The 7,500-nt window shown below is 57.5% G+C and overlaps 2 non-coding genes and 1 pseudogene across 2 annotated transcripts; all 3 read left to right on the top strand.

The window, feature by feature from the left end:
- The first annotated feature begins 2,219 nt into the window (after positions 1–2,219).
- On the top strand, positions 2,220–4,112 carry LOC126304791 (small subunit ribosomal RNA). Its single transcript, XR_007553181.1, has one exon. It is a non-coding gene; the product is annotated as a small subunit ribosomal RNA (ribosomal RNA).
- A 355-nt stretch (positions 4,113–4,467) lies between these two features.
- On the top strand, positions 4,468–4,622 carry LOC126304842 (5.8S ribosomal RNA). The gene has a single exon (XR_007553226.1). It is a non-coding gene; the product is annotated as a 5.8S ribosomal RNA (ribosomal RNA).
- A 188-nt stretch (positions 4,623–4,810) lies between these two features.
- LOC126304838 (large subunit ribosomal RNA) overlaps positions 4,811–7,500 on the top strand; it is a 4,792-nt pseudogene continuing 2,102 nt past the window's right edge.

Genomic DNA, 7,500 nt, shown 5'->3' on the forward strand with positions numbered 1-7,500 from the left:
ACCTTAACCTAAGTTACACTGCACCTTAACCTAAGTTACACTGCACCTTAACCTAAGTTACACTGCACCTTAACCTAAGTTACACTGCACCTTAACCTAAGTTACACTGCACCTTAACCTAAGTTACACTGCACCTTAACCTAAGTTACACTGCACCTTAACCTAACTTACACTGCACCTTAACCTAACTTACACTGCACCTTAACCTAAGTTACACTGCACCTTAACCTAAGTTACACTGCACCTTAACCTAAGTTACACTGCACCTTAACCTAACTTACACTGCACCTTAACCTAACTTACACTGCACCTTAACCTAACTTACACTGCACCTTAACCTAACTTACACTGCACCTTAACCTAACTTACACTGCACCTTAACTGTCACATGTAACGTCACAGGAATGTAGCTTTGCCTAACAGCAACCCTCTGAACATAGTTCACTGCTTGGATCCTCTGGTGTCATGTGTATTTCTTGATGCCATGGTGCGTACCCTCACATAAAGGTCTTTCGAGTGTTGCGTACTTTCTACACAGTCCCGCTAACCACTGGAAGGGTGTACCGCTACAGAACGAATATCGCCCTCCCCTCCTGCCCTTCCAAGCTGGTCGGTCAGGCGTTTGTTTGTGAAATGAGCCTTGCAGCTGTTCAGTTGCATTCGGTTGTCGATGCAGTCAGTGTACGTTGTGGTACGGCCTGTGTGGACTGTCCGCTGATGTACGCGTAACCCACACTGATCATCCGTCGTTACGTACTGAGTGACATAATGTGGCACATGCTTGACCGTACACCGGCTGCGCCCTACAATGGCGAATCATAAGGGCCATATGTTGTGCACGATGCTACTTGTCTCGTCTCCCCATTACAGCGAGATTGCACTGTTGTACGCCGTACAGACATGTGGTAAGTAGGTACGGACGAAAGTATTGCATGTTGGCCCCCCCCCCCCCTCCTCCCTCTGCCGGGAATCAGCGTGAGCCGTCTGTTGATGTAGCGACGAGGGTTTTCCTATTTAATCGTATTGCCCCACACAACATGATAGCACGGTGGACCGCGTTCCACATCTGCGACATGCTACAGAGGCCGGTTGACAGTCGACCGCGCAAGGGACATTGCACACGTGCGCGGACCATCTTCCACGTGTTCTCTCGTGTACATGCCGCAGTGTGTATGTGGGCTGATGTAGCGTGTCGTGACACATAACATGCAGGCATGCCAGAATCGTAGATTTCGCAAATGTAGATTGACGTATACGTTTGCTGCCAAAGATCCGCAAATGAACTGGAAATCAGTTGTTGAGCGGTTGTTCGCGCTGCAGGTGCATCGGTGATAGCGACGATCGGTACATCTGTGAACCGGTTGTTTCGGCGGTACCCGCCATGCCCCCGAACCTGAGTTGGCCATGTGGGTATGAAGCGATACGAGGCTGTGGCTTGGCGGGACAGTCCCCGGCCGGTGAGGGGGGGCCGCCCGGCGTGCTGGCCGCGCGCTGCGTGAGCGCACGCACTACAGCCGGCTGGTGGGGGGCGCCCAGTGGCAGGAGCGCCGGCCGACGGGCCCGGCTGGCGTCCCAGCTATGCGCCGGCGCACCCTGCGCGCGGCGCCAGGCGGCCAAAGTGGGTTCTGCCGAGCCCGGTGCGAAGCGCGGTGGACATCTGCAGTGTGCTGGTCCGATTGCGGACTGTGTGCGTTGAGGATGCGCCGCCGCCCGGCACTCGGCGTCGCGACGCCGTCTGCTGCTCGGTCGCCCCCAGCGGTTCTCGCAGGTGGTTTGTATCGCAGCTCTGCGGACGTGTTGGCGCGTGCGCTGTGCTGGGAGAGTTCGCTTCTGCACCCAAGTGGGGCTTTGCCCTTCTGTGGCGCTGGCGTTGGAGCTGCCGGTCACCGTAGGTGGCGCGTGTTGTTTCCCGCCGGCAATGCCACGACAGCACGCTCCCGGGCCTCTGTCGGCAGCGGCAAGCTCAGTTGGGAGCACGGGTGTTCGCACTGAAAGCGTCTACTCGCCTATCTCCGGGCGATTGCGCCTCTCTCGAACCCGACCAAGTACTTAGGACGGCGCTGCGCGCCGCCAGGACCTGAGAGGGTTTCGAGGTGTATCGTGCAGGGGAGCTCAGCCTCCTCCTGTTTGCAGAATAATTGAGCGGACGCTTGCGTGTTCGCGCGGGCCCTCGGGACACACTCCCGGGCGGCCGGCTGCTCAGCTCTCGTTGACGCAGCTCCCTGGTTGATCCTGCCAGTAGTCATATGCTTGTCTCAAAGATTAAGCCATGCATGTCTCAGTACAAGCCGCATTAAGGTGAAACCGCGAATGGCTCATTAAATCAGTTATGGTTCCTTAGATCGTACCCACGTTACTTGGATAACTGTGGTAATTCTAGAGCTAATACATGCAAACAGAGTCCCGACCAGAGATGGAAGGGACGCTTTTATTAGATCAAAACCAATCGGATTGGCTCGTCTGGTCCGTTTGCCTTGGTGACTCTGAATAACTTTGGGCTGATCGCACGGTCCTCGTACCGGCGACGCATCTTTCAAATGTCTGCCTTATCAACTGTCGATGGTAGGTTCTGCGCCTACCATGGTTGTAACGGGTAACGGGGAATCAGGGTTCGATTCCGGAGAGGGAGCCTGAGAAACGGCTACCACATCCAAGGAAGGCAGCAGGCGCGCAAATTACCCACTCCCGGCACGGGGAGGTAGTGACGAAAAATAACGATACGGGACTCATCCGAGGCCCCGTAATCGGAATGAGTACACTTTAAATCCTTTAACGAGTATCTATTGGAGGGCAAGTCTGGTGCCAGCAGCCGCGGTAATTCCAGCTCCAATAGCGTATATTAAAGTTGTTGCGGTTAAAAAGCTCGTAGTTGGATTTGTGTCCCACGCTGTTGGTTCACCGCCCGTCGGTGTTTAACTGGCATGTATCGTGGGACGTCCTGCCGGTGGGGCGAGCCGAAGGCGTGCTTGCGCGTCCCGAGGCGGACCCCGTTGAAATCCTACCAGGGTGCTCTTAGTTGAGTGTCTCGGTGGGCCGGCACGTTTACTTTGAACAAATTAGAGTGCTTAAAGCAGGCAAGCCCGCCTGAATACTGTGTGCATGGAATAATGGAATAGGACCTCGGTTCTATTTTGTTGGTTTTCGGAACCCGAGGTAATGATTAATAGGGACAGGCGGGGGCATTCGTATTGCGACGTTAGAGGTGAAATTCTTGGATCGTCGCAAGACGAACAGAAGCGAAAGCATTTGCCAAGTATGTTTTCATTAATCAAGAACGAAAGTTAGAGGTTCGAAGGCGATCAGATACCGCCCTAGTTCTAACCATAAACGATGCCAGCCAGCGATCCGCCGCAGTTCCTCCGATGACTCGGCGGGCAGCCTCCGGGAAACCAAAGCTTTTGGGTTCCGGGGGAAGTATGGTTGCAAAGCTGAAACTTAAAGGAATTGACGGAAGGGCACCACCAGGAGTGGAGCCTGCGGCTTAATTTGACTCAACACGGGAAACCTCACCAGGCCCGGACACCGGAAGGATTGACAGATTGATAGCTCTTTCTTGATTCGGTGGGTGGTGGTGCATGGCCGTTCTTAGTTGGTGGAGCGATTTGTCTGGTTAATTCCGATAACGAACGAGACTCTAGCCTGCTAACTAGTCGCGTGACATCCTTCGTGCTGTCAGCGATTACTTTTCTTCTTAGAGGGACAGGCGGCTTCTAGCCGCACGAGATTGAGCAATAACAGGTCTGTGATGCCCTTAGATGTTCTGGGCCGCACGCGCGCTACACTGAAGGAATCAGCGTGTCTTCCTAGGCCGAAAGGTCGGGGTAACCCGCTGAACCTCCTTCGTGCTAGGGATTGGGGCTTGCAATTGTTCCCCATGAACGAGGAATTCCCAGTAAGCGCGAGTCATAAGCTCGCGTTGATTACGTCCCTGCCCTTTGTACACACAGCCCGTCGCTACTACCGATTGAATGATTTAGTGAGGTCTTCGGACTGGTACGCGGCATCGACTCTGTCGTTGCCGATGCTACCGGAAAGATGACCAAACTTGATCATTTAGAGGAAGTAAAAGTCGTAACAAGGTTTCCGTAGGTGAACCTGCGGAAGGATCATTACCGACTAGACTGCATGTCTTTCGATGTGCGTGTCGTGTCGCGCAACACGCTACCTGTACGGCAGTAGCCGTGCGCCGCGTGCGGAACCACGCGTGCCTCTCAAAACTAGCGCAAGTGTTGTTGTGTGGTACGAGCGCTGAAGCTCTGGAGCGGCTGGCCTGCGGCACCTGGCGCCTGGCGCCGGTTTTGAATGACTTTCGCCCGAGTGCCTGTCCGCTCCGGTGTGGAGCCGTACGACGCCCATCGGCCGTCAGGCCGTTGGACACAAAGTAATGGAACAGGGGCCGTCAAACGCCTCAGTCCCGCCTCTGCAACTGTCTTGAAAGAGACGGTGGAGAACTGAAAAGATAAAGATCACCCAGGACGGTGGATCACTCGGCTCGTGGGTCGATGAAGAACGCAGCAAATTGCGCGTCGACATGTGAACTGCAGGACACATGAACATCGACGTTTCGAACGCACATTGCGGTCCATGGATTCCGTTCCCGGGCCACGTCTGGCTGAGGGTCGGCTACGTATACTGAAGCGCGCGGCGTTTGTCCCGCTTCGGGCGCCTGGGAGTGTCGTGGTCGCCTGTGTGGCCGGCCGCGTCTCCTTAAACGTGCGATGCGCGCCCGTCGCCTGGCGGTTCGCATACCGGTGCTTTCTCGGTAGCGTGCACAGCCGGCTGGCGGTGTGGCGTGCGACACCTCGTACAACGACCTCAGAGCAGGCGAGACTACCCGCTGAATTTAAGCATATTACTAAGCGGAGGAAAAGAAACTAACAAGGATTCCCCCAGTAGCGGCGAGCGAACAGGGAAGAGTCCAGCACCGAACCCCGCAGGCTGCCGCCTGTCGTGGCATGTGGTGTTCGGGAGGGTCCACTACCCCGACGCCTCGCGCCGAGCCCAAGTCCAACTTGAATGAGGCCACGGCCCGTAGAGGGTGCCAGGCCCGTAGCGGCCGGTGCGAGCGTCGGCGGGACCTCTCCTTCGAGTCGGGTTGCTTGAGAGTGCAGCTCCAAGTGGGTGGTAAACTCCATCTGAGACTAAATATGACCACGAGACCGATAGCGAACAAGTACCGTGAGGGAAAGTTGAAAAGAACTTTGAAGAGAGAGTTCAAAAGTACGTGAAACCGTTCTGGGGTAAACGTGAGAAGTCCGAAAGGTCGAACGGGTGAGATTCACGCCCATCCGGCCACTGGCCCCCGCCCTCGGCAGATGGGGCCGGCCGCCCGCGCGGAGCAATCCGCGGCGGGGTCGTGTCCGGTTGCCTTTCCACTCGCCGCGGGGTGGGGCCGTTCCGGTGTGCGGTGGGCCGCACTTCTCCCCTAGTAGGACGTCGCGACCCGCTGGGTGCCGGCCTACGGCCCGGGTGCGCAGCCTGTCCTTCCGCGGGCCTCGGTTCGCGTCTGTTGGGCAGAGCCCCGGTGTCCTGGCTGGCTGCTCGGCGGTATATCTGGAGGAGTCGATTCGCCCCTTTGGGCGCTCGGGCTCCCGGCAAGCGCGCGCGGTTCTTCCCGGATGACGGACCTACCTGGCCCGGCCCCGGACCCGCGCCGCTGTTGGCTCGGGATGCTCTCGGGCGGAATAATCGCTCCCGTCAGCGGCGCTTCAGCTTTGGACAATTTCACGACCCGTCTTGAAACACGGACCAAGGAGTCTAACATGTGCGCGAGTCATTGGGCTGTACGAAACCTAAAGGCGTAATGAAAGTGAAGGTCTCGCCTTGCGCGGGCCGAGGGAGGATGGGGCTTCCCCGCCCTTCACGGGGCGGCGGCCTCCGCACTCCCGGGGCGTCTCGTCCTCATTGCGAGGTGAGGCGCACCTAGAGCGTACACGTTGGGACCCGAAAGATGGTGAACTATGCCTGGCCAGGACGAAGTCAGGGGAAACCCTGATGGAGGTCCGTAGCGATTCTGACGTGCAAATCGATCGTCGGAGCTGGGTATAGGGGCGAAAGACTAATCGAACCATCTAGTAGCTGGTTCCCTCCGAAGTTTCCCTCAGGATAGCTGGTGCTCGTACGAGTCTCATCCGGTAAAGCGAATGATTAGAGGCCTTGGGGCCGAAACGACCTCAACCTATTCTCAAACTTTAAATGGGTGAGATCTCCGGCTTGCTTGATATGCTGAAGCCGCGAGCAAACGACTCGGATCGGAGTGCCAAGTGGGCCACTTTTGGTAAGCAGAACTGGCGCTGTGGGATGAACCAAACGCCGAGTTAAGGCGCCCGAATCGACGCTCATGGGAAACCATGAAAGGCGTTGGTTGCTTAAGACAGCAGGACGGTGGCCATGGAAGTCGGAATCCGCTAAGGAGTGTGTAACAACTCACCTGCCGAAGCAACTAGCCCTGAAAATGGATGGCGCTGAAGCGTCGTGCCTATACTCGGCCGTCAGTCTGGCAGTCATGGCCGGTCCTCGCGGCCGGCCGCGAAGCCCTGACGAGTAGGAGGGTCGCGGCGGTGGGCGCAGAAGGGTCTGGGCGTGAGCCTGCCTGGAGCCGCCGTCGGTGCAGATCTTGGTGGTAGTAGCAAATACTCCAGCGAGGCCCTGGAGGGCTGACGCGGAGAAGGGTTTCGTGTGAACAGCCGTTGCACACGAGTCAGTCGATCCTAAGCCCTAGGAGAAATCCGATGTTGATGGGGGCCGTCATAGCATGATGCACTTTGTGCTGGCCCCCGTTGGGCGAAAGGGAATCCGGTTCCTATTCCGGAACCCGGCAGCGGAACCGATACAAGTCGGGCCCCTCTTTTAGAGATGCTCGTCGGGGTAACCCAAAAGGACCCGGAGACGCCGTCGGGAGATCGGGGAAGAGTTTTCTTTTCTGCATGAGCGTTCGAGTTCCCTGGAATCCTCTAGCAGGGAGATAGGGTTTGGAACGCGAAGAGCACCGCAGTTGCGGCGGTGTCCCGATCTTCCCCTCGGACCTTGAAAATCCGGGAGAGGGCCACGTGGAGGTGTCGCGCCGGTTCGTACCCATATCCGCAGCAGGTCTCCAAGGTGAAGAGCCTCTAGTCGATAGAATAATGTAGGTAAGGGAAGTCGGCAAATTGGATCCGTAACTTCGGGATAAGGATTGGCTCTGAGGATCGGGGCGTGTCGGGCTTGGTCGGGAAGTGGGTCAGCGCTAACGTGCCGGGCCTGGGCGAGGTGAGTGCCGTAGGGGTGCCGGTAAGTGCGGGCGTTTAGCGCGGGCGTGGTCTGCTCTCGCCGTTGGTTGGCCTCGTGCTGGCCGGCGGTGCAGGATGCGCGCGCCTGCGCGGCGTTCGCGCCCTGGTGCTTCAACCTGCGTGCAGGATCCGAGCTCGGTCCCGTGCCTTGGCCTCCCACGGATCTTCCTTGCTGCGAGGCCGCGTCCGCCTTAGCGTGCTCCTCCGGGGGCGCGCGGGTGCGCGGATTCTC

The sequence above is a fragment of the Schistocerca gregaria genome, unplaced genomic scaffold (genome assembly GCF_023897955.1).
Source record: "Schistocerca gregaria isolate iqSchGreg1 unplaced genomic scaffold, iqSchGreg1.2 ptg000186l, whole genome shotgun sequence".
Lineage (NCBI taxonomy): Eukaryota > Metazoa > Arthropoda > Insecta > Orthoptera > Acrididae > Schistocerca > Schistocerca gregaria.